This window comes from Conger conger, chromosome 12 (genome assembly GCF_963514075.1).
Source record: "Conger conger chromosome 12, fConCon1.1, whole genome shotgun sequence".
NCBI classification, from domain to species: domain Eukaryota; kingdom Metazoa; phylum Chordata; class Actinopteri; order Anguilliformes; family Congridae; genus Conger; species Conger conger.
The window spans coordinates 46,316,775-46,344,274 of record NC_083771.1 but is presented as its reverse complement, the minus strand read 5'-3'; the positions used below and the strand labels follow the sequence as shown (position 1 = coordinate 46,344,274).

The window sequence follows — 27,500 nt, the reverse complement described above, 5'->3', positions numbered from 1 at the left end:
GATGGGTTACTGGCATCTGGGCAGACCAGGAACAGAAATGAATACTAATGATAATAGCTGATAGTTTTTTTACATTATTGGCATTTGGCAGACGCTCTTATCCAGAGAGACGTACAGTTCATTAGACGAAGCAGGAGACAATCCTCCCCTGGAGCGATGCAGGGTTAAGGGCCTTGCTCAAGGGCCCAACGGCTGTGCGGATCTTATTGTGGCTACACCGGGATTAGAACCACTGACCTTGTGTGTCCCAGTCATTTACCTTAACCACTATGCGACAGTTTTATCCAAAGTGACTAACAGTTGATTAGACTAAGCAGGGGACATGCCCCCCAGAGCAATGTGGGGTGAAGGGCCCAACAGCTGTGCGGATCTTATCGTGGCTGCACCGGGGCTTGAACCAGCAACCTTCCGGTTCTTAGTCATGTCCTTAGCCACTAGACAGTGTTATGGATGTGACATTTGGACGCAAAATGATTAGCATTATTCTTCTTACATGATAAAACATTTTTTATACATATTATCATAGTACCCTCTTGGCTGAGGGGAAGGGCAAGAAAAATAATTTGAAAAATATTGTTAAGCCAGGAAACATGTGACCCAATAACTTTGCGTTATGGATGTGACGCAAAAAGGCAGGTATTTTGGGGAGACAATATGCTTTCTAAAAGTTATGTGATTTTTAAAGTCAGGAATGTTAAATGCAGGACGTTTGATATCCATGTAATGTAGGAGGCTTGGCTGAACATAAAAATAGCAATTTTGAAAATATTTATAGCTTCGTATTGATTTTTATGAGGAGATACCAGCATTTTGGATGGCACATCCATTGTTTGACGGTCCCTATCAAATTTTATCATAACACATTAGTTGTTATCTGAAATGGTTCTGAATATCAGTTTTGACATTGAGAAAACCACGAACCTGAAATGGTTTTGAATGTTTTCAAGATGGCCGCCAAATAGCATTGATTTCAATAGTAATGAGACTAATATGGTTTTTTTGGTTCGTTTTTTTTAAGCATTTTCCTGTTGTTACCCTACATTTTTTCAGATTTCAAAATGGTCACAATCAACTAATTGGCCATATATTTAAAATGATAAATAAACAAGCAAGCTTCGTATGTGCCCACAATCTGTAGCGTTGAAATGAACTAAGATTTAGCAACAGCAAAGGACATACTGAAACATACAGTGTCCCAATATTGGACAAAAAATTAATTCATCCCAAGGTCATATGATCAAGAAGTGCAGCTTACAGTGATAAAAATCACACAACAGCCTTTGCAGTTAACCACCGGGGTAGAGTGAGTTTCCGTTAAGTATTTATGACGGATCCCGCTCCTCTGCTGGTAGGCTAAATCACAGGACCAAGAGACAAACTCATGCCTTGGGAGTTAGTCAGCGGACTTGCGATTGACATTTCCCCAGAAGCTCGCAACTACAGTGGTCACCAGAGGTATTGCATTCTATACAGCCTCTGGAGCCAGAAAAAAAAAAAAAGCGGTACTTTTAAATGATATTTTAAAAGACATTTAAAAGATCGTCATATTAATCCAGGAACATTTTTTTTTTTCTGAGCCACACAGAAGAGGATATAAGATTATTTTCTTAATTATTATTCTCTTTGCGTACCAAGTGTGAATGCTCTGGTGCCTAAAAAAAAGGGGGAAAAAAGGCCCAGTGCGCATGATCTGATGGAAAACAGGCCCATAGCCAAACATGGCAGCCTCCATGAACTGGCTTCATGCGCCACTGAGCTGCTCCCATAGGACTCAATGGAACCGGTAAGCGGAAGCTGTCTCCAATTCTTATATCTCCGTGGAGTTTGACTCGGAGGAGGGTATCTGCCCTGTGCGTAATATCGCCAGGATCGGTTGGACGGCAGGAATCATCCGTTTTATATTTGCGCCCGCTTTTTAAAATTATTTTTCAAGTTCCTTTGGAATTTTAATCATAAACCGTATTCTTAAAATTGAAAAGACTCTAGAGCCGTTGTGCAGAGACATTTTGAGGGGCAGATGCTCAAAGTGACAAAACGGCACATCAAATGAAAACAAAAAAACGATTGTATTACACCCGATTATAACACGGAATGTAGCCTATGTTACCGAAGGGGCAAAATGAGAAGAGACATCAAGCAGTGTATACTGAGTGTTGATAACATATCTTCCCACTACAACTCGGCACACCTGCGGTGATCCGCCAAACGGTTCCGAATGCAAAACAATTTGGCCAGCTGGGTTTACAATGATAGCGGGCTTTACTCGCCGGACCTGTGGCACAAGCCCCACCTGCCCTCACCAGACAAAGGATCTGCCCAGACGTCGGTTTCCCTAGCTCTAGCAAAGTAAACATCGCACCGGTCCCACGACGTGCTCGCTATATCATTTAATTAAACGCAATATGATAGCTAGCTCGCCAGTCTGTTTCTATGGCACCTCAAATCAGTGAAAACACTGCGTCGGGTTTCCTCGGAAACTAGCCTACCTGGATACAGCGTTTAAGGAAAACGCCGTGTTTTCGTCCATTACGCTATCGCTTCCACTGACTGCTCAAAATGTCCAAAGCGCAGCGCGATGCTTCCTCGCAGCTTCCCCGCGACGGCCTTTTTGATTAAAAAAAACGAAACTCACGCACCTTTCGGTCACCCCACAGTCCGTTCCGCCGCGCCCCGCAGTCTCCTGCAGCGGCCGCCGCGAAGTGTTTCGCCCGGCTTGGCTCAGCTAGCCGTTCGCACCCTCGCTCGCTTCACGCTTGGTCCTGACCGCTGTAGCCTAGCTCCACTGCTGAGCCCTGGCATAACGGGGCTTCTGTCACGGTGTCAGTGCATTCTGCGCGCCTACAGATCGCCGAGCCCGGTCGGCTTGTTGTATCAACAGAGCGGTCCTGAGTACTGCGTCTGCCCGAGGCCGAACAAAAAAAAAGGAGGTGGGGGTGGAAGGCAAATTGCAAGCCAATGTTATCAGCATTCAGTGCGTGTGTGTGTGTGTGTCTGCTGTTGATTTAGTGTGAGTCTGCATGTACTGTGGGTGGGTGTGTTTTGTGATGGTGTAGTGTGGGTCTGCATGTACAGTGTGTGTGTGTGTGTGCTTGATGTCGTCGTAGCATGGGTCTGCATGTACAATGTGTGTGTGTGTGTGTGTTTGCTTGATGTTGGAGTAGTGAGTCTGCATGCACAGTTGGGGAGAACTGGTGCCCCTGCATCAGTGTGGTTAGGTGTGTGTGTGTGAGAGTATGTGTGTGCATGTGTGCGTGCCTGCCTGAGCATGGATGTATTTGTTTGCTGGGTTATTGTCGGTGTGAGTGTGCGTGTGTGAGCGATTTATGTGCTCGCTGGGTGTGTGTTTGTGTTGCTCTGTGTGTGCGTTGGTGTGTCAGGGATATGTTCGCTTAGCCATATGTGTACACACGGTGTTTGGGGAGTGGGTTTAAACAGGCCAGCTACGCGTGTTGCCGTTGGTGTTGTTGGCATACACTGGTGTGTCGTGCACACATTCGTGTGTGTAAGGTGTGTTTCTCAGTGTGTGTGTGTGCGAGTTGGGAGGGGTGTAATATGAGGAGGAGGGAGGAGAAAGGCACGAGGAACAGCAGGAAGTGAGTGACACCAAGAAACCACACGCTTGGCATACTACTCACACTCTGTTTCAATGAATATCAGCCTGAAAGTTTAGTGCGAGTAGCTAGTATGCTAGTATGCGGTTTGGAACACTGCCCCAGCCTCCTGCTATCCCATGATGCCCTGCTGCTTTCTCGCCGGGGAGGGGGGGGGGTTGTGAGAGCAGGGCATCATGGGATAGCAGGGCTTGCCCCACATACCGGGCAGTGTCGTCCAGCCCCCACGGAGGGACAGGGTCTGCATTGTGCAACAACCGGAGCATTACATAACTGCTGACAAAGCACACAGGAATCTCCCCCTCATAGCTGGATGCCCGCTCCTTCTTTACGTAAGGCCGCTTGCCAACAGCGACTCACCCCCCCCCCCCCCCCCCTTTCCCTGTCTGCGTGACACAGTTTCCCATCACCCCCCCCCCCCCCCCGCCATGGGTAACGGAGGGAAACATCACGGCATTCGGGCCAGGGTGGGTGGGGGGGGACAGCCATGGGGACCTTTTCACGTGGGAATTCGACCCTGCGTTCAGCGAGTTCCCCCACGCAGGCCAGCGGTGGGAGCCCAACACTGACCTGACACAGCTCTTAACACTGGCTGCCTACTTGTAGCTCGCATGCCATTGTTAACCACAGTTTACTTTTTCGCTTGCTTGCTATTTGAGGATGCAGCATACAGCGGTGGTCTGCAGCCCTGGTCTATGCAGTGTGCTGGTTTTTCACCGTTACTCTGCACTTCATTAACCAATTACAGCGGTCGATCACACGGTTAACCCGCCTCACCTGCAGCCTGTTGCACCAGTGTACGTTCAGACGCATCTCCTAACTTAATCTACCAACAGATGTAGTTCTGACATGGGGCAGTCTCGTGTTGTAGCACCCACGAAGAAGGTGCAAAACCTCACAAATTATCTGCTTAGAAATGGGGAACTCGCTAAACAGACATGCAGTTATCATTGGACACATCTTTGGTGGATCTGAGCCGTGCGTCTTCCTGGACCAGCTATTTTGTGGCCGCCCTGTGAGCTAAAATGCTTGCTTTTAGTTTCGCTGCGCTAATAATAAATAAACTGTGATCATGATGGAAGTGATTGTGATGGGTGATGACTACATACATGATTATTACTAATCGTGGCAAAGTTCTGAAGGCTCTCCTTTGAAAATCCAATGTGCTGTTATATATCCTAAATGTGGATATTAAACATGATGCACATATTTTTAAGAATATGACATCCAAAATGGCAATATTGTCTATATTTGCGCATCTGTTGTTAATGTTTGCGGTGTCTTTTCCAATCTTGATAATACCTTATTTCAGTTTATTTAATTGACGAAAGGAGTATCTCGCTAATACAAAATCAACAGCATGTTTGTTGCCAAAGCCATGTTAACCATTTTAAACTCCTATTTGTCATGGTGTCTGTTACTGCAATGCACCTGGAGTTTTCCGTCTCCCATGGCAACTTCATTAATAAAACAGGTTAATCACCTCAGAGAAACGGCCGAAACCAAAATACTGCAATGAGAGCATTTTATCCAGATACGGAAAAGATACGGCCACAATTCACAGCACTTGGGTGAACGCACAAATGATTGCTTTCTGATATTGATATACACATCCATCCATTATCTAACCTACTTATTCAGGGTCACAGGGGTTACTGGAGCCTATCCCAGCATGCCTTGGGAAAGAGGCAAGAATACCCCCTGGGCACACTCACCATGCACTCACACACTCATACCTACACACCATTCACTCACACACTCATACCTACACACCATTCACTCACACACTTATACCCACACACAGCATCCACTCACACACTCATACCTACACACCATTCACTCACACACTTATACCTACACACCATTCACTCACACACTTATACCCACACACAGCATCCACTCACACACTCATACCTACACACCATCCATTTACACACTCATACCTACACACCATCCATTCACACACTCATACCTACACACCATCCACTCACACACTCATACCTACACACCATTCACTCACACACTTATACCCACACACAGCATCCACTCACACACTCATACCCACACACACCATTCACTCACACACTCATACCTACACACCATTCACTCACACACTCATACCCACACACACCATTCACTCACACCCTCATACCTACACACCATTCACTCACACACACATACCTACAAACCATTCACTCACACACACATACCTACACACCATCCACTCACACACACATACCTACAAACCATTCACTCACACACACATACCTACACACCATCCACTCACACACACATACCCACACACACCACTCACACACACATACCCACACACACTATCCACTCTCTCACACACACACACACACACACCATCCACTCACACACACATACCGACACACCATTCACTCACACACATACCTACACACCATTCACTCATACACACATACCTACACACACACACCTTTCCCCGCATTGCTCCAGGGGGGATTGTCCCCTGCTTAGTCGAACATCTGTAAGTCGCATTGGATAAAAAAGCATCAGCTAAATAACTGTAATGTAATATTTATTTCAAATATATCAGGGAAAATACATCAAAATGCTGCAGATTATTATGCACGATTGCATTTTTCTGAGAAGGTCAGCATATTTACGGCAGGTTTTTGCGGTTTTTAGTCGAGGCACAGCTGAAAAGCGGAGAGCTCTTCCCACAGTAATCTCTGCTCCCTGCTGATGGCTGACAGCTACCGGCTGTGGTGTTGAAGGCCTGGCCTTGTTTGCAGCTTCTGATTGGCTGTAGCCTGCTGCCACGGGAGAAAGTGTGTCAGCCAGGGATGGGAGGGAGGGAGGGGGGGGGTGGGGGGGGATGGGCACTCGCTTGCTGTTAGCCCTTAGGGCAAGCGAAAGGACGCATCAGATAGGATCTGGAGAAAGCCCCTCCCTTCTGCTCATGCTGGTCTGCTGGCCACTCCTGAGCATGGACCAATCAGAGTCTTAAACTGCTTGTCTGTGACAAAAAGTCAAACCTGGCCATCTATCCGGGCAGCCTGTAGCCTAGTGTCTAAGGTGCCTGTAGCCTAGTGGCTTAGGTGCCTGTAGCCTAGTGACTAAGGTGCCTGTAGCCTAGTGACTAAGGTGCCTGTAGCCTAGTGGCTAAGGTGCCTGTAGCCTAGTGACTAAGGTGCCTGTAGCCTAGTGCCTAAGGTGCCTGTAGCCTAGTGTCTAAGGTGCCTGTAGCCTAGTGTCTAAGGTGCCTGTAGCCTAGTGGATGAGGTGCCTGTAGCCTAGCGCCTAAGGTGCCTGTAGCCTAGTGGCTAAGGTGCCTGTAGCCTAGTGGCTAAGGTGCCTGTAGCCTAGTGGCTAAGGTGCCTGTAGCCTAGCGGCTAAGGTGCCTGTAACCTAGCACCTAAGGTGCCTGTAGCCTAGCGGCTAAGGTGTTTGTCTGGGATCTGGAAACAAGTGGTTCAAGCCCCTGCGTAGCCATGATGAGATCTGTGCAGCTGTTGAGCCCTTGAGCAAGGCCCTTAACCCCGCATTGCTCCAGGGGCCATTGGCCCCTGCTTAGTCTAATCAACTGTAAGGCGCTTTGGATAAAAGCGTCAGGTAAATAACTGTGACGTAACAGTCACACAGAGTCTCTGAGTCTTGGATAAGTGATTGGATAAGGTTCATGTATGGACAGGGAGAAATGTTTTCCTAGATCAGCACTGTTGCTGGCATTGTTGCATTACAAATATGTGCACTGATGAATTTTGTCTTTCAGATCATAATGGATAAGGATAGGATTCGATCAGGTGAATCGTAATGGATAAGGCCGGGATTTGGCTTCATGAATCTCACCTCACGACTCTTGGTGTACAGGTTTAGAATCAGAAGATTCTATGAAAGATTGAAAATCTAATTCAACGCAGTCAATTTGAGAAATGAATTTCAGTTACATTTGCGGACGGATAAATAGGTCTACCCACAATATTGTCTTCTATCATGGTATTTAATTTAATTTCCTGAATTTACTGAAGTTAAAGGGATTTAGGTCCAAATGGTGATATTAGCTGAGAGAATTAGTGATGGAGCAAATCACTTCAATGTGTACAGAGTACATGAAAGCAGTATTCAGTGTTTTTAGATATCATTGAATAATCCAGGTTCAAACAAAGCTTTTAGGCATTGAGTGTTACTTCCGTCTCTCAGATGCACTCGTGTTAACAGACGCAAGCCCACAATCCAAAAAAAATCTCATAATCCTGCGAAAAATAGGGTTTCCATTTTTTTTCAATCTGGCTGAAATTCATTTGTCCTTTAAAAATAATCCATAAAATTAATTCTCCTAAATAATCTCCTGCCGAAGTCGGCATTGCCCATGTGATATTTTATTTTCTCCTTGTGTTCATATGAAAAGGAGAATTGCGTGAAATGTGTTTATTGCATTGGGAAGCATTGGACTGACATTGCGCAATCATACCCAGACGACACAATACCGTAATGGAGGACGGAACCACACACTACATTTGCCCCCCCAAAAAACCCAAAAAAACGCTGAATTATACATAAAGAATTATTCTAACTCACTGCTCATCGAAACTGTCGTATCGCGGCAATGGCTTATCCACGCTGAATATTCAGTGTTTATCACAGAATGCACATATTTAACCAGGTTCGTCTGTTTGTGTTGTGCGGAAAGTGAATAGCTCGGTCACGCTGCGCGGAACCTCGAGTCTCAGCCCCGCGGCGAACGTCTCCTTAAAAATAATGAGATTTTTTTTTCGCCTGGGGGTCGTTTGACCTTTCTGTCTCTCTCTCCCCCCCCCCCCTACAGACACGTTTTAATTAGTAGCTCCTCGTTTCCGCCTAAACTGCATTAAATGCCATTGAGGAGAGCAGAGGAAGCTAATGAACGTAATCGTCAGGTGTAGCATATTAGCGGGGATATGTTAGCCACCGAACGTCAGATTTATCTTCCTTTAATCTGACCTGCTCTAAGGTCATGCCGCTCATTGCTGACCATGAGTCATTATAAACGTAGGATTAGCTAAATACTATTAACAACAACAGTCGTAATTCATTATTATGATCATAACACCAACGAAAACGGTTATGAGAATAACTGTTGTTGTCGTAATCATAACAAAATCGTCACGGTACATGGCCCAACAGCACATGGAAAATATGTATTAAATGGTGAGTCATTTTTAAGAGCTGTACATTTTTTTACATTGCTATTAATAATCAGTCATATATGGTTGTTGGAAGTGCTTTACACTGCTATAGGGGGTCTAGATCATGCAGAACATGGCCCCTGCTTAGTCTAATCAACTGTTAGTCAGTAAAGCGATGTTTAGAGGCACTGCTAATTAGCAGTGGGGCGACATTGGCTCAGGTGGTAAGAGCAGTCTTCTCATTGGCTCAGGTGGTAAGAGCAGTCGTCTCATTGGCTCAGGTGGTAAGAGCAGTCGCCTGGCAGTCGACCAGGGTTGCTGGTTTGATTCCCGCCCTGGGTGTGTCCCTGGGCAAGACGCCTAACCCGCAAAATGCTCTTGACAAGGGTGGAGCCAATCGCCATTGGTCTGTGAGTGTGTATATGAATGAGAAGCATCAATTGTACAGTGGATAAAGGCGCTATATAAATGCTAACTATTTACCACTTAGTGCCACTGCGGTTGGCTCCAGTATGGCTGTTTCAGCCACCCTTTCAGTGTACAGTCTATGGTAAGCGTATGGTAAAAATACACAGTCAATAATTCGATATGTCAATATAGTCACAATTGGTGTTTTTTCTTCGTCTAAGTCTCCCCATGTGCCGGATGTCTTTAAGTTATGGTGTTATTACGACCGTGCAGTAATACCTTGTGGACGAAATCAGGGACAGATTACAGTCTCCCTCTCTCTCTCGCGTTTAGAGGAGGAGCCACATCGGCTTCCCTACTGCACAGACTGGGGCTCGAGATTTTACAAAATGGCGGCGCCCGTCAGTAACATGGATAAGATCACCGGCGTGACGCTGAAGTATCTGCCGTGAAATGGTCTGTTTCTGTCACCTGCTCCGGGACAATGCGGTGGCGTTGAATTAAATCATATTGTGTGACCACAGGGCGGGTCTTTTAATGAACAAATGGCTTTTATGCCATTTTGATGTTCTTTATCTTCTGGTCATGGAGTTGGGCATTCATAGGTGCTGCCCGCTGTGAAATTGAGTCTGAACAGAGTTGGGTGGAAAACAAGGCCTCCAGAAAAAAAAAAAAAAAAAGACAATAGCATAATTCTATTATTTTTATTCCAAAGGTTTTTTTGTTTAAACATTTACCATCAAACAGTGTATTCTGTCCTCGTGATGGGCCATTTCAGTTCAGTCATGGGGTAATTATATATTATTAGATCATGTTTTTATATTGTAAAATAGATATTTTATAAGATAATTGAAATAAAAAATAATAAAATCATCTTATTTTGTGTAACTATGTGGGTGTAAGTATTTTATTTTTGTAGATTGTGGATTTTGTGCGGTCAGGAGAAAAGTCCATGAAAAAGGAAAGCTTGTAGTCCACGGTTTTCGGCTCAGAATGGTCTCATTCTTATCTCTAAGGGAGATGGGTCCGTTTCAGATATGTGAATGAAGCATCTATTTATTCACATTTCCTATTTATGAAAATAGTCACATGTCCTTTCATGGTGTAATTTAGCATTTCTCAAAATGATCAGACGGTAGTTCTGTATTTTTCCCCGGCCTAGAATCCGGGTTGCATTTTACTTTCGTTTGTTAATGCTGCCGCTGCTGTTGTGTTTTAATGTGTGCGTACCAGCCAACAAAGATCAGATCTGATTTAAGCAGTCCCGTTTTTTAATAAGCTTTGGGTTTTAATGCTGAGTCACACACAGTCTTGCAGCCACACGCACACACACGCACACACTCACACACACTCACATACACACGCACACTCACACACACGCACAGTCACGCACACACACTCGCACGCACACACGCACACACACACACACACACACACACTCATACACGCACAGTCACTCACACACACATACACACTCGCACGCACACATGCACACACTCACACACACATACACACTCGCACGCACACACACGCACAGTCACTCACACACATACACATTTGCACGCACACACACACACACGCACACACACACACTCACACGCACACACGCACGCACACACGCTCATACACGCACAGTCACACACACACACATATACACGCACACACGCACACACGTACACACACACACACACACTCACACACGCACACACACACACACACTCATACACACACACGCACACACACACGCACACACACACACACACACACACACAAGCTTGGTTGGTAATGGGCTGTTTTTCATTAAGCAGTATTAAAAACGCCGGGGCTGCTGCTGACAGAATGTCAGCCCTGGTAAATAAGCGATAAAACGGTCGTCATGGTCACAGGGGCGGTCGGAGCGACGCTCCTTCGACAGGAGCCCTGGCCGTCAGAGGTAATGGAAATCCTCAACGGACATCTGAGAGCGGGGCAGGGCCCTCCAAAGCCAGGGAACTCGACCCTCTCTCTGAAGGGTTACCGTCCCTTTCGCCACGCCAGTGAGGGCCGGAGCTGCAACGCCCGCCCTGGTGTAAAATCCGGCCGCGACCAGCTTTAAATACCAGCTACCAGAGGTTTCAAAACACAGCTTGAGCTGGTCAAACCATGTTAGAGTATACATTTTACATTTTTGTCATTTGGCAGACGCTTTTGATCCAAAGTGCGTAGGTTCTTCCACAAGTCAAAGCATCACATCCATAACTAGGAAAATACACATGGAATGCTGTTCTAAACATATAGTCGTCATCATAAGTGCCATTTGTTTTTGTTTTTTTGGAGTAGACAAGGAGGAGAGGGATATCAGAAAGGGGGGGGGGCAGGGGAAATCAGGAGGGAGGACTAAGGTAGAGTTTGAAAAGGAGTATAGAGCTGGTCTGAACTGGTCAACTCGCTACCAGCTGTTTCAAAACCTAGTTTGAGCTGGTTTTTTCAGCAGAGAGGTGTGTGTGTGTGTGTGTGTGTGTGTGTGTGTGTGTGTGTGTGTGTGTGTGTGTGTGTGTGTGTGTGTGTGTGTGTGTGTGTGTGTGTCCAGTAAATGCATAATGAAATCTAACTGTTACATTTCCCCTGGGTATTTCAGACACTGGACTCTGGAGCCAGTCCTCCTGGCAGGGGAAAGGTGTGTTTACTTTGGATGGGGTTCATTCACCACCGCAAATCCCATGACCGTGTGTATACATGTGTGTGTGTGTGTGTGCGTGCGTGCCCGTGTGTGTGTATATGAGTGTGTGTGTGTGCGTGCGTGCCCGTGTGTGTGTATATGAGTGTGTGTGTGTGTGTATGAGTGCGTGTATGAGTGAGTGTGTGTATGAGTGTATATGTGTGTGTGCGTGTGTGTGTGTGTATGAGTGTGTGTGTGTGTCTGTGTGTGCGTGCGTGCCCGTGTGTGTGTGCATGTGTGTGTGCATGTGTGTGTGCATGTGTGTGTGTATGAGTGTGTGTGTGTGAGTTTGTGTGAGTGTGTGTGTGTGTATGAGTGTATGTGTGTGTGAGTTTGTGTGAGTGTGTGAGTGTGTGCGTGTGCGTGTGTGTGTGTATGTGTGTATGAGTGTGTGTGTGTGTGTGTGTGTGTGTGTGAGTGTGTGTGTGAGTGTGTGTGTGAGTGTGTGTGTGAGTGTGTGTGTGTGTGAGTGTGGGTGAGTGTGTGTGTGTGTGAGCGAGTGTGAGTGTGAGTGTGATTGTGTGTGTGTGTGTGAGTGTGTGTGTGTGTGTCATGCTGACAGTGGCAGCCGCTCCTGTTAGCTGTTCTGTCTGAATCCCGCGCTGCAATCAGCCGCCCGCGTCATTACCGCGCGGCCGCATATATAATTTACTCCCCGCGCGTTTATTCACCTGTCCGTCATCCCCAGTCCCCACGACGACGGGGCAGTGTGTGTGACACGTGCCTCCTCTGCCGGTAACCCATCCCGAGCGCGTTTGGGGGCGCGATGCTTTTTATAGCGGTAATCTAACGCCGCGGCGAGGAGAAGGACGTGCCAAGAACCCGTGGACAGCGAGAGGGAACGAGAGAAAGAGAGAGTGATGGAAAGATGGGGATTGGCTGTGAGAAGGACAACAGGAGAGGGTTGACGTACACACAGTGTCCACCGGTTACATTTTCGCTGGGTATGTCAGAAACTGGACTAATTTCTGTTTTCACACCATCAACAAAGCTGGTCGCCATTCACTGGTAGCTGCAATACATTGTGGGAGTTGTAGTTTTTTATTTTTATTTTTTCTCCAGCAGAGCTGCGCCCAGCCAGCAGATGAACAGGGCCCAATAGCTGTCCAGTAACTGCCTGCTGTTTAACAGGAGAGGGTAGACTTAAGGGAAAAGCAGCCTGATGGAAAAAACGTCTGGCCATGTTGTGGGTGCTATGGGCCTTTGGTTGTGCCAACTGCTGAAAAACAAACAAACATTTCTCATGGGTAGAATGGACGGAAATTTCTACATCTTGCCTTTTGGACAGCCTGTTGGCCAAGTGGCTAAGGTGCGTGACTGGGACCCGGACGGTTGGCGGTTCAAGCCCCGGTGTAGCCACAATAAGATCCTCACAGCTGTTGGGCCCTTGGGCAAGGCCCTGAACCCCACATTGCTCCAGGGGTGAATGTCCCCCGCTTAGTCTAATCAACTGGAAGTCTCTTTCGATAAAAGCGTCAGCTAAGAAAGGTACTGGCTCGCTGTACATTATCCCGCTTCTCATAGCGGTTTGCTATTCAGAAATAACAGACCCGTAGGATGCCAGAATTGACCGATCAGAATCGAGTATTCAACAAAGCTGTGAAATAAATAACTGTAATGTACTCTAAGAGCCCTGGAGAAATGTAGCTGGGGAGGAAATGTGAGCCTTCAACTGAAAGTCGGCGATGTGATTGGTCCGTTAATGTCTAATCCAACTCCTCCAACCTGCCATTGGAAATGGTTCACTTTGGTCCTCAAATCTTCAAAAAACAAAAACAAGAAATAAGAAAGGAAGCCGTGTGCAGGTGCAGTTTGTGTCACAGAGACGCGAATCCGGCCCGTTGCTGGTGTCTCTCGACCATCCTCCGCCCCGTTCTCACCAGGGCTCCCGAACGCAGCAACGGTCTCCAGAGCCCGCCTAACATGGACACGCTAATGCCACTCTCAGATTTTAAACACTTCATATGCCAAACTCTTACTGAAAAGTACACCTGTTTTTAAAATCTTTTACTCGCTGTTTATGATTGTGACTTGGTCGATACCATTACATTACATTACATTAATGGCATTTGGCGGACGCTCTTATCCAGAGCAACGTACAGTTGATTAGACTAAGCAGGAGACAATCCTCCCCTGGAGAAATATGGGGTTGAGGGCCTTGCTCAAGGGCCCAACGGCTGTGCGGATCTTGTGGCTACACCGGGGATCGAACCGCCAACCTTGTGGGTCCCTGTCATGTACCTTAACCACTACGCTACAGGCCTGTGTTTATGATTACGATATAAATACTGTATGTCCGGTCCCTCTTGTAAACGAGGTGGCAATCTCTAATCTCCTGGTAAGATGAAGTTTAAATAAAAAATGGCCCTGGGGGTGCCAACTGCCACCCCGGGTCACCCTGCGCAACCGCCGCTCAACTGGGGGGCCACTTTCGGTGTGGGCCCTTGGCATCTCCCTTCCCTCGCCCTGGCCCCACCCCCCTGTGACTCTGCGCCAACATCACTGGGATTTCTTAAAGGTCCCATTCATTCATTCATTCATTCATCCATCATCTTAACCCGCTTATCCTGAACGGGGTCGCAGGGGGGCTGGAGCCTATCCCAGCACACATTGGGAAAGGCGGGAATACAAGGCAGGAATACACCCTGGACAGGTTGCCAGTCCATCACAGGGCACACACACCATTCACTCACACACTCATACCTATGGGCAATTTAGACTCTCCAATCAGCCTAACCTGCATGTCTTTGGACTGTGGGAGGAAACCGGAGTACCCGGAGGAAACCCACGCAGACACGGGGAGAACATGGCAACTCCACACAGAGAGGCCCCGGCCGACCGGGATTCGACCTCCTTGCTGTGAGGCGGCAGTGCTACCCACTGCACCGTCCATGCCGCCCCTAAAGGTCCCATATTGTGGAAAATGAATGTGGATTATAAAGGTGCGATACAAACAGTGTGAAAGTATCAGAACGCACAGTCCCCAAAAAAATCCACACTATCCGTATGAAGAAATGAGCCGTTTAGACTTCAGCACCGCCCACCTTGTAGCCAGAACCAATCGAAGCGCTCGCCAGTGTTCAGGTGGTTGGAGCTAGCCAGCCAATCAGAACAGAGGTTCGTTGATATCAATGAGCATTAAGGCCAGCCTGTTCTTGGCAAAGCTCATGAGAAGTGCTGGAGAATGGACATCTTGCCAGAGATTGTTTTTGGTCCTTGAAACCACACAAATGTTGTCTTATGGATATCAGGACCTAATATAACACACTGGATAATGTTTACAACAGGGCGTTGCTGCAAAAGAGCATGCTCGCTCAGTCAACCTTCACTGTATAAATAAAGGTTAATAAAAAATTTAAAAAAAACATTTCTTTATTCTTGTTCTTGTTCAACTTCCTGTTTTGTGGTATGCTGTTGGTTTCCTGTTCTACAGGTTCCCCTGCACCGACAGGGTGTGTGTGAGGGTGTGTGTGTGGACCTGTTCACAGTCTGTGTGTGAGGGCGTGTGTGTGTGGACCTGTTCACAGTCTGTGTGTGAGGGCGTGTGTGTGTGGACCTGTTCACAGTCTGTGTGTGAGGGCGTGTGTGTGTGGACCTGTTCACAGTCTGTGTGTGAGGGTGTGTGTGTGGACCTGTTCACAGTCTGTGTGTGTGTGGACCTGTTCACAGTCTGTGTGTGAGGGCGTGTGTGTGTGGACCTGTTCACAGTCTGTGTGTGAGGGTGTGTGTGTGTGGACCTGTTCACAGTCTGTGTGTGAGGGCGTGTGTGTGTGGACCTGTTCACAGTCTGTGTGTGAGGGTGTGTGTGTGTGGACCTGTTCACAGTCTGTGTGTGAGGGTGTGTGAGTGGACCTGTTCACAGTCTGTGTGTGAGGGCGTGTGTGTGTGGACCTGTTCACAGTCTGTGTGTGAGGGTGTGTGTGTGTGGACCTGTTCACAGTCTGTGTGTGAGGGTGTGGGAGTGGACTTGTTCTTTTCGGCTGCAGCCGCATCCGGCCGTGTACAGGACGTGGCCACTTCTTTCAGTTGGCCTACCACACGCTGCGTAAAAGCGCCAATGTAATATTCACCATCCACCGCTTCACCTCCGAGCGATCCACACGCACGGTTCAGCTTCAACTGAAGGAGAGAGACAGAGCCAGAACTCAGCGCTGTGTCCCCTCCAATGGTGGTTGTTCATTAGAATAAATCAGGCTGTGTCGTTGCGTTTCAATAACTGGCTAGCAACCAATTACACTTTATCACAAATAATGGTGACAGCGGAGGTACGTTTTTGTACCCTGAAAGTACCATAATGTTCTCTTTGGGTACATATTAGTACATTTTCCAAGCAAAAGCAAGCTGTAAATTAGTTATTTATTGCTGGCTAGGGGTACACTTATATGCACCCGTAGGGTACCGCCTCAGCGACAATCATTTGTACCTTTTTAGGTACTTTTTATTCCTTAATTTCTGAGAGTGTACGATGGAAAAATTGAACTCTGTGCTCTTACAGCTGGCTGACATAAAATATTGACATGCATTTGCACTGCTGCATCATTTGTTTGACATTCATAATGGGGACAATTCTCCTTTGAAAGATGGCCTGCTACTCCAAATTCTGTACAGGAACCTTTATATTTGAAATGGGTTTTTTTTTTTTTTTAAACTCTAAAAACCCAGACAGAAAGAAGTCTAGCATTTTGTACGATTCACACCTTTATCTCTGGGGGGGGGACTACTGCAGTTAAAAATAATTAGCAGCAGCTACTGGTTTGAGCCCCGAGAGATCGTCTCTGTGTGTCTGTCTGCGTGTGACTCCTGAGGTCAGTGAGGCCCCCCATGAGAAAATTAAATGAAGACTGGCTTCCGCTGCAGTCGCTGTAAACGCAGACTGGTCCCTACTTCCTGCAACGAAGGGAAGGCTCGTTGCAGTCTGCCGTTGAACGTGTGTTTTTTTTTTCTCGTTGGCGTTGTTGTGGAAACAGTTGGGCAGACTTGTTTTGCTCCTGCAGGGCACAATAGGGGCGGGAGAGCTGAGTGACAGCCATCACCACAGGTTGTTATGACAATGTCAATGTCTGTATGAGTGATCGACGTGCCGAATAATTAGGGGTGAATCAGTGTTGTCTCCCCTTGGGGGCCTGCTTCAGTTTGTTTTATGATTATGAGAGGGGCAGGAAGACCTTATTTCTGATGTCTGTTTGAGCCTGGGAAACATAAAAGAGTTACAGCAATTACAGGTAGCTAGATTACAGGCCATCCAGATTTAACTGGAGTGTTTTTTTTTTTTCAGTTGCATGAACGATAAAACAGTGACAGCTAATCAAAATCCATCCAAATTTACAGGGCGTCACGTTCAAAATGGTGGATGACATAGCCGAGAGACCATTTACTGATTTACAGTTATGTTTCATCAGTGTGGATGCTCATATCAATATAGTTATTGTTATAGTTATAGTTATTGGTGTGGATGCTCACATTGGTTTAGTTATGATTATAGTTATAGTTATTGGTGTGGATTCTCACATTGTTATAGTTATGGTTATAGTTATAGTTATTGGTGTGGATTCTCACATTATTGTAGTTATGGTTATAGTTATAGTTATTGGTGTGGATTCTTACATTGTTATAGTTATGGTTATGGTTATAGTTATGGTTATTGGTGTGGATTCTCACATTGTTGTAGTTATGGTTATTGGTGTGGATTCTCCCATTGTTGTAGTTATGGTTATTGGTGTGGATTCTCACATTGCTATAGTTATGGTTAAAGTCATAGTTATAGTTATTGGTGTGTATGCTCACATTATTATGGTTATGGTTACAGTTATAGTTAAGATTATAGTTATAGTTATATAGTGGGTGGGCCTCATGTCCTCGGCTAACGGCAGGGTTGTTCTGGCTGTCGAGGGTGATGATACCCGCTGTGCCAGATGTTGGCGAACTCCGTGAAGTCGTCCAGCTGTCATGTTGCTAACGAGCCCAGCGACTCGTTACAAAGTACTGTAATGATCACATTACTGATACGTTTACGTTGGCTGTTTGCCTGTGATTCTATATGCATTTGATTCGAGAAGCTGCAAAGATTTTGTAAAAATCTAGCCGGGACTATTTTCATCAAATATTAAAAACTGTAAAAAAAAAAGGAAATTACATCCATATTTTAGGTCTCTAGCAAATGTGTAGCCACTGCGATTTGAAGTAATTGTACAGTAATTCTACTTCTCCAAAGTTTGAGGGTCTGCATTTTGCCGGAGAATGACACTGGAGATTTTGTTTCACCCGAGGGTTTAAGATTGAGAATATTGAGACGTTAAATCGGATACATCTTGTCTTCAGTCCGCCGTTCGTCTCGGCGAGCGAATGCGCTTCTGACAATGCGTCTGAACCGATGACGGGTGAAGGTATTCTCTTGTCAAAAACGTCTGCGTCACGTACGTACAGATGGTACGCATTAGCCCGCTCGTGCGCTCAGCCCTTGTTGTAGCCAATAAAGGAAGCGTTTTCAGGCCACGCTCAGTCCGATTATGAATGAATGCTTGAAAGTCTTCCGCTGTTCAAAGAGAGGGAGCCGCGGGGTCAGCCGCCTTTTCTTCTTGCCCGGCGCTTATATTGATCGATCCATCTCACCCGGTTTCCCCGATGTCTCGATTCGTTGACAATTTTTGAGGTGAAAACTGCGGCCCTCGTGTGTCCGGGGCTCCTGACCTCTACACTCGACTCACGCGGTATCGGATTATCTCAGAGCGGTTCAGAATGAGGAACGTCTGAATGCAAACTTCCTCCTCGTGGTGTCGGCCGTGTCAGAACAGTCTGGCTCAGTGACAGTTGCCCCCCAAGCCACTCCCTCTCCGCTCACTTCCTCTCAGCTCTTAGGCAATCAGATGCGCGTCGAAGACTGTGAACCTTCGCTAACGGTAGCTACGGTTCCCCCGGCATATTGAACCGCTTTTTTTTCTGTTCGCCAGGAAGGTTAGCTAACGCTCGTTGACAGTTTGAACAGGTAGTGCGCGGCAAAACAAAAATGGCTGCCACCGGTGGGGATGATGCCAAAAGAACACAAGTAATCATTTGGCTGTTATAATGCACTTTAATCAATGCAATATTTATATTTTAAAAAGCATTAATGAGCTAGCTAGCATTGTTAGTCGCATCCGTTTGTATTAAAAAGGCGTTGGTGGCGAACTAAATGGAAAGTTCATTTAAAAATCAAACATAGTTTGCCGAAAACGTTTGTGGTCTGCGGTGGCAATGGTTGGGTTTTTAGTTCTCGCATTCCTCACCAAACTTTAATATTTTTATTTTGTTTTACTTTTCTAAACAGCTGTACGTGCTAATGATTGACTGAACCCCACATCACAGTCAATTAATTCAGTCTGCAGCTGTGGCTGCAAAGAAATGTCAGCTGGAGATCCGATTTGAATAAGCATCCTCAGGGCTAAGGTACACGAGTGGGACCCGGAAGGTTGGTGGTTCTAGCCCTGGTGGAGGCACTCAGATCCACACAGCTGTTGGGCCCTTGAGCAAGGCCGTTAACCCCACATCGCTCCATGGGGGATTGGCCCCTGCTTAGTCTAATAAACTGTAAGTCGCTTCGGATAAAAGGCGTCGGCTAAATAACACATTATTACAATGAATAATTAAGGGCATAATTTACCATAAACTGCTCAAACAAACCCTGCTCTGAATGAGACAAAATGCTTTGAAATGACAGATTTTGAGGAATAACAGCAAATGGAGATGGTGTCTTCACGAGCGCGGCTCGGTGAACAAAAGGGGAAACTGTGTTTGAGTTCCAGCATCGGGCCCCGGGCGGGACAGATGGGACAGAGGGCCTAACAACAACAACAACAACCACCACAACAACAACAACAACACCAACAACCAACAACAACCAACAACAACAACCGGAGAGTTTACTGGCAGAGCAAACCTGGCCTCTCCACTGAGAGCTGTGTCGGAACGGGAGTAACAACAACCGGAGAGTTTACTGGCAGAGCAGACCTGGCCTCTCAGAGGGAGAGGCTTTTACGCCCTTTTATTGCGTCTCTATGATTTGAGACCTCCCACTAAACTTAGAGCATAGAGCAAAAAAAGGTAAAAACTAAAAAAATAAAAATAAAAAACCAACAAAGAACTTGTGTGTCCAGTTTTGAAACCAAAAACAGTCCAGAGACAAGAGCCCGGATACCAAAATTGGAGCTTTCAGTTTTTTGTTACTGTTAATGTTTCTCAATGCTTTTGCAACACAAGTGCACTTTTCCATCCTGAATCTTGAGACAGAGGATAGGGTGGGTTTGGAGCGACAGGACGTCTAATTGTGTCCCCGTCCTTCTCCACACAAAGAGGCATTTTAAACCCCCCCCCCCCGCCGGCCCGTTCCACGAAGATAATCACCGAATGAAAGACCTTCCCGAATGCATCCCGTCCAATCAGAAGCTACCAAATATGTCCAAAATGTTTAACGCTGCTCACTTCAATCAGAGTGTCAATATGAATATAATATAAGTTCCCCTCAACTATAGGTCTTTTGGCCGCTGTGTCCAACCATGCACTACATCACCAGATTCCGCCTAGCTGCTTCCTGAAAGTGGTGGTTGCTGAGATGAAAAAACCTTCCCTTTCAACTGATCATTGGTCCCATTTTCATTATTTTAACTGATTTTTTTTTTTTTTTACTGATTAACACGACGGTCTGAATAAACCATTTGCAGATAAGCCCACAGCTTCTTTCTTCACTTTTCATGATTTTGATACAGTTTAGGAAGATCGGTCATAATTGCTAAGTACACGTAATGAGTATACACACTTGGAGTACTTTGTGAGATGTGACTCTAGATTAAACGAATTAAAGCTCTGTGGATGTTTATGAGTAAACTTGGCATTTTGTTTGGAAAGCGATGTTCCTGTTGAGTTTTTGGCGCATTGAGTGCCGCATAAATACGGGCGCGTTGACGTCCGTTATGTCAGGGTGACCTGCATCGGGTGACCTGCATCGGATAACCTAGATATCTTGCCAAATCTCAATTTCATTTTTGGTCGAACTACCCCTTTAAAGACAAGAAAAGTGCTGAGTCACTCTTGTTGGGGATTCCTGCAGCTTGCCGCTTGACTTTCACTTCTTCCACGCTTGGAACTTTCACTTCTGCCCTGTTGTCTTGGCGGTGGTCTGGGGGGGGTTCTCCAAAACCAGGCTTGATACGGTGCTGGATACCATCTAGCTTGTTGGTAAATGAAGCATTAGCTACACATTAGTGGTGGGGAAAAAGGCAAGCATTGCCGTGATGTTATGTTATGCTATGCTATGCTATGTTTTGTTATGGGGCGGCCTGTAGCGTAGTGGTTAAGGTAAATGACTGGGACATGCAAGGTCAGTGGTTCTAATCCCGGTGTAGCCACAATAAGATCCGCACAGCCGTTGGGCCCTTGAGCAAGGCCCTTAACCCTGCATTGCTCCAGGGGAGGATTGTCTCCTGCTTAGTCTAATCAACTGTACGTTGCTCTGGATAAGAGCGTCTGCCAAATGACAATAATGTCATGTTATGTCATGTTATGTCATGTTATGTTATGCTATGTTATGTTATGCCTTCCCTCTGTGTATCGAGCCAGGCTCGTGGCCTTGGGCCTTCACTGTAAATCAGGCCTTCACATGTGCTGCGTGTGTTTCGCCTGAGCGTCGCGCGGCTTCCAGAGAGATCCGGTCGGGCCCCCGCTGAGCGCTTCTGGGGGCCGTTTAGCGAGGGTGGGGCGGCGGCGTGTCGATTGCATTTGTCGATAAGCGTAGCTGTCAGGCCGGGCGAAGGAGGACGAGGCTCAGCTCTGCGTGTTGTGTGGGGTGGGGGGTGGGGGGGGGGGGGGGGGGGTGGTGGTGGTGGTTGTGTTTTGGGGGGGTGGATGGAGCCGTAGGTCACGCAGTCACATGCTGCCTGTTGGGTGACAATAGGGCGCTTGTCTCGCTGGGCGAGGAGCGCGTGGTGTGTGTCTGAGAACGGGGGCACGGCACATATCGGGGGGGGGGGGGGGGGATGTGCGCTCGGTCTGAAAGAGAAGAGAAGAGGAAGGGAGGGAGGTCTGAAAGAGAAGAGAGGAGGAGAGGAAGGGAGGGAGCAGGACTGGAGCGCGGAGCTCGGTTGGGGGAGCGACCCCCGGCCCGTTCTGTCACGCGGGGACCCCCTGCTGACGGGCGTGTCCCGGGCAGTCGCCGGGCAGGACTGCTACAAACTGTACAGAGCTCAAAATACCAATCGACCAATCACAGCGCGCAAAAATGTGTCAGGAACTTGATCGTGGTGAAAACGACATTTATTTACAGGGACGGCGGTACATGCGCGAAACGTATTCTGGATTCAGCGGAGTCGGACCGCGCCCGGATCGTGCTCTGTGATTACTCTGTGTCCCATGCCGTGCCTTGGTCAGGAATGTTGAATACACACCACGGGAGGATGCAGACACATCTGTGACACCTATCAGTCAGGCACTGCCCGCCATCCTGCCGTGACTGAACCAGCACGTCTGCCGACTCAAGCAGCTCCTCGTCCCTCCCGCCCGGCCGCTATTCCACCACTGTACCAACTGATCCCAGTGCTGATAAGATCAGTATGTGTGGCCAGCAGGTATATTGGGTTTCTTAAAGGCCCCCACCCCCGTTAATGCTCATCTGCAGAGGAGCCGTGCACGTGCACACACTGCTCATCAGTGCCGGTGCCGTCCTGCTTTGGGTTTGAGCTCCTGTCACACGGAGAATCTTACTGTCACTCCTGTCACACGGAGAATCTTATTGTCACTCCGGTCACATGGAGAATCTTACTGTCACTCTTGTCACACGGAGAATCTTACTGTCACTCCTGTCACACGGAGAATCTTACTGTCACTCCGGTCACACGGAGAATCTTACTGTCACTCCTGTCACACGGAGAATCTTACTGTCACTCCGGTCACACGGAGAATCTTACTGTCACTCCTGTCACACGGAGAATCTTACTGTCACTCCGGTCACACGGAGAATCTTACTGTCATTCCTGTCACACAGAGAATCTTACTGTCACTCCGGTCACACAGAGAATCTTACTGTCACTCCGGTCACACAGAGAATCTTACTGTCACTCCGGTCACACGGAGAATCTTACTGTCACTCCTGTCACACGGAGAATCTTACCCGTTGGAGCAACACCTCGTAACACTGGTCTTCGTCTCAGTCTCTCAGTGCCGCCTGCCATTGCCTCTGCCTTCCCTGTGGATCTTATCACCGCTACAACCTGGGTGCCATCTGCTAAACAACACAAACTACAGCAATAGTCAGCGGCGGGAGATTTGAGACTGATAACTACCTGAGCCAAGAGGAATGCCTTACAGTATCACTTAAAAATAGAAAATGCAATTTTGGTTCAGTTGGATGGATACGAGGTGGCTTTGAATCTCATTTCCGACAACGTCCAGAAACCATCCGAATGATAATTTGCTGGAACCAGGTTCTGGTATTTCTGGAATTCAGTGGTTATGAGGTCTTTGTTTGTAGCTGGAACTCGTTCTTGTATGCAGTGCTGGTTGGACCCGGGCCCCATGCAATGAGATCTGGAGCATGGACCCAACAGACATGCCGGATTCCTTTCTGTGGCTTAAAATGACTCCTGATGTGGGTGGCAAACATTGCTCGGGGCAGCGCAGAAACCTCCATATGGCTTCTCTGAATAGACAGACGGAGAACAAAGCCGTATATATATTCTTCCGAAAAGAAAGGAAGACAAAAATCATGTAAAACAATTGATAGAACTTGAGATTTCTCAACACTTCCCCCTCAACTGGTTTCTCTGCTTCCTTGCAGCCCTGTCCAGTCATACTCTGTTCTCGGTGTGACTGACCACATCCTGCTCCCCTTTCAAAAGTGCGGCCTCTGCTTGAATTTTGTGCATGTTTGGAGATGGTCACGATAGCAAAGCCTCCTCTCATGAGAGCATTTTGTTGCCATGTGTCCGCTGATTCCACGTGCAAAACAAACAACCCCATTTGTCTGTTTTCTATGGAAATTTCTGCATTGTCTTGCTATGTGTCCAGTCTCCCCACATGTCCAGCATATGACGACTTCGCTCGGATTGAAATGGGAGGGCCTTTCTAGCATCTAGCCTGTCTGCCAGGCACATATCTCTCATTTTTTCAAAGAGAAAGATTTACAGAGAAAGGTATTGTGTGATGAATCCTCCCCCCAGTTGCACTTACGGGTTTAGTTGGGTTATTAGTTCGGTTTACGTTATATAGCTTACATATTTTTGCTACTACATCAAATTAGGGTGCGCTGGAGTCAGAATGTAGCGCAAGAGCTTAAACCCCAGACCCTGCTGGGTAAGATCTCCAACGCCGCTGTAGGAACTGAACACGTCCCATATCCTCGCCACGTATGCCGCTAGACGTTCCCCTGGAGACATCAGTACCTCTCTAATCTTTTCCCAATCAACTGAGCATGTCCCCAGGACTCCCAACAAAGTGCTTCTCCTCCCATGCGGGGTGACATTGACTCAGGCGGTAAGAGCAGACGTCTCATTGGCTCAGGCGGTAAGAGCAGTTGTCTCATTGGCTCAGGCGGTAAGAGCAGTCGTCTCATTGGCTCAGGCGGTAAGAGCAGTCGTCTCATTGGCTCAGGCGGCAAGAGCGGTCGTCTGGCAGTCGGAGGGTCGCCAGTTCGATTGATGTCCTGGGTGTGTAGATGTGTCCCTGAGCAAGACACCTAACCCCCAAATGCTCCTGATGAGCTGGTCGGTGCCTTGCATGCATGGTGTGTGAGTGCGTGTATGAATGGGTGAATGTACAGCGCTTTGGATTAATGCCGACTATGCCTTTCCCTGCAACCGTGTTGTGGAAGGAAGTGTGCTCGCTGACGCTTGGGGCAAACAAGCGGCCAAGAGCAGCAGCATCCGTCAGTCGGTGTAGGTTAACCATATGTTCTCGGTTTGATAGAAATTCAATTGGATCTCGCTTAGCCTTGGGATTAAACTACTGCCAGTTACGATGTCAGTGTTTCTCCAAAAGTCTCCCTTCTAGATGGTTTTAACCAGGAGGACTTTTGTTAAAAGCCCAGCTTCTAAAGAAAAAAGCCAAATCTCTTACCCAGTCCTTTTAGTCGTCTCCGTTGTCCAGAAGAAATCACTGTTCCTCTGCGGGCTTGTCTCCGGAGCTCCGAAATGATCTCTTGCAAGTTATTTTAGTCGTCTCAGTTGTCTAGAAGAAATCATGTTTTCTTGCTTCAAATTTTTCCCCTTTTCTCCAAATTTGGTAGCCGATTGTACCCTGTCTATACCAATTATTTGTGTTAGCGGGGATACAGGACCCCGTCCCTTTGTGGTGACGCTACCAACCCCTGCCGTGTCCCTCCCTTGGAGCGGTGAGCCAATTACGCCGGTCCCATGTGAGCCTGGGCTTTGGCAGGGCCGGGACCCGAACCCCAGCCCTCGATGTGCAACTGTGACGAAACTGATGTCAGCATCAAGGTCCGTTACTGTAGCGTGTGTGGCCTCCTCTCTGAAACTCCAGACGGTTTTCTCCAGACTTCTGCTCTTCAAATCGCCTCCCGGCTGGGTGGGTTTGCTCGCCGGTGTAAGAAAAACACGAGGGTCTCCCGAAACGTGGTTAAAAAACGATCTCTATTTACAAAATGGCAGCTGTGTCAGAATTTTGGATTCAGCAGGGTCAGACTGAACCCGGAACTTTGGCTGTAATAAGTTTTTATGCCATTCCAAGCCTTGATCAGGAATGTTGAATACACATTACTGGAGGATGCAGACACGTTTGTGACACCTATCAGTCAGGCTGTCATGTACTGGCTGTCCTGCTGTGACTGAATCAGCACGTCCGTTGACTCAAGTAGCTTCTGATCTCCCCCTCCGGGCCGCTATTCTTCCACTGTACCAACTGATTATAGTACTGATAAGATCCAGGGAATGAGTGGCCAGCAGGCATATTGGCATCGGAGACCGATTTCTTCAATCCCAGAGCACAAAAAAGCCAGTTTCTACCAATCACAGAGCACAAGAAACACCTCTACCAATCCCAGAGCACAAAAAAGCTAGTTTCTACCAATCACAGAGCACAAAATATTTATCAGCCAATCACAGAGCACAGCAAACATCTCTACCAATCACATAGGACAAAAAAAAAAAAAGTTGTCTTCACCCATCACAGTGCACAGAAAAATTTATCTACCATCACCGAGCACAAAACAAGCTTTCGCCTCCTTAGTTACCGTGACTTCCCCATTTGTTTACCCCCAAGCAACGGAGGTGCAGATGTTCCATTTAACCACAGTTTTGGGGAACTGACCACAGCTGCCACCCACCCATTCCTCTGCGGCATGGTGCAATCTTTCCAAACCCTGCCCAGAGCCCCGCGCAAAGAACCAAGCCACTGTGTCAGCCGAATAATATCAGCCTGTTCAGCGCAACCGATTCACATTCGGCCCGATTTAGACCTGTAGACCGGGCAAAAACCTTTTGGCACACACAAAATCAGTAACATGACCAATGATTGGTCATGTTATAGTAGCTACCTAGCTAGCGAGCGAAATAGCGGTAGCTATGCTATCTGCGTTCAAGGTAATACATAAACCAAGGTATGCATTAGCATACATTTTCAGAGCAGGGGACCGGCAGCCTTCTGAATGCTGTGCCTAGTGCCGTTTTGGTGGCTTAAACCCAAACAATTAGCTGCCGTTTCGCTGACATCTGTCTCTGGTCGCCTTCGACAGCGCGAGAGCAAATCCGTCTTTGCAGAGGGAGCGGGGCGTCCGCCACGCGATGACGCGAGAGGGATTTGCCCGACGTCACTAATCGCATTTGGGGGTGGCTCCGTTACCGAGCGACAGCCGTAATCGCCGTGTGGGCTGATTGTCCACTGATACTGTCAACAAGCCTGTCCTCCCCCGTCGCACTCCGGCTCAGCGACCGTTAGACAGAGGGCCTCACAATCAAGCGCCTGGGAGTTGATGGCTGACTGTAGACTGGTGTCTAAGGTACGTGACTGGGACACGCGAGGTCGGTGGTTCTAATCCCGGTGTAGCCACGATAAGATCCGCACGGCCGTCGGGCCCTTGAGCAAGGCCCCTTAACCCTGCATCGCTCCAGGGGAGGATTGTCTCCTGCTTAGTCTAATCAACTGTAACTCACATTGGATAAAAAGCATCCGCTGCAGTAGTGTGCAAAAATGTGGGCGCCCCTGGTCAAAAAGCCTCTTGCAATTTAATACCGACAGACTTCGAAATGGTACAGAGTTGACACATGACATATGGCTCTTAAAATCTTAAAGCATTACTTTCATTTTCACACAGTTTGTCATGAAAGGAATCTTCAGTATGATTGGTTCTGGCAGTATTTGCCAGCGCTTGAGTTACCACCTCCAAATGGGACACCAAATGCTCAAAATGGTAATTCATCTGCGTCAGTAACTCATCATGGGTTTAATAGCCAATTGCACCAGACTCATCTTACACCAGAGAGGCAAACCTGGTCACTCTAATGGTACACTAAAGATATGAGTATCACATTTACATTTGACATTTTATGCGTTTTACCAACGGTCGTGGTTCCTAGTCAAGCTCCTGAGTACTCGGTAAGGTTATGAGCAGATCGGGTGGATTCACGCCGCGTTTTGGCCTGTAAATGGTGGGAGTTG

General features: G+C 47.3%; 1 long non-coding RNA gene across 1 annotated transcript in view; it reads left to right on the top strand.

Moving 5' to 3' along the window:
• The first annotated feature begins 1,607 nt into the window (after positions 1-1,607).
• The window catches only part of LOC133142075 (uncharacterized), a 65,497-nt gene continuing 39,604 nt past the window's right edge, over positions 1,608-27,500 (top strand). The window contains exon 1 of the long non-coding RNA XR_009710158.1: positions 1,608-1,783. This is a non-coding gene — a long non-coding RNA (uncharacterized LOC133142075). The remainder of the gene's footprint in view (positions 1,784-27,500) is intronic.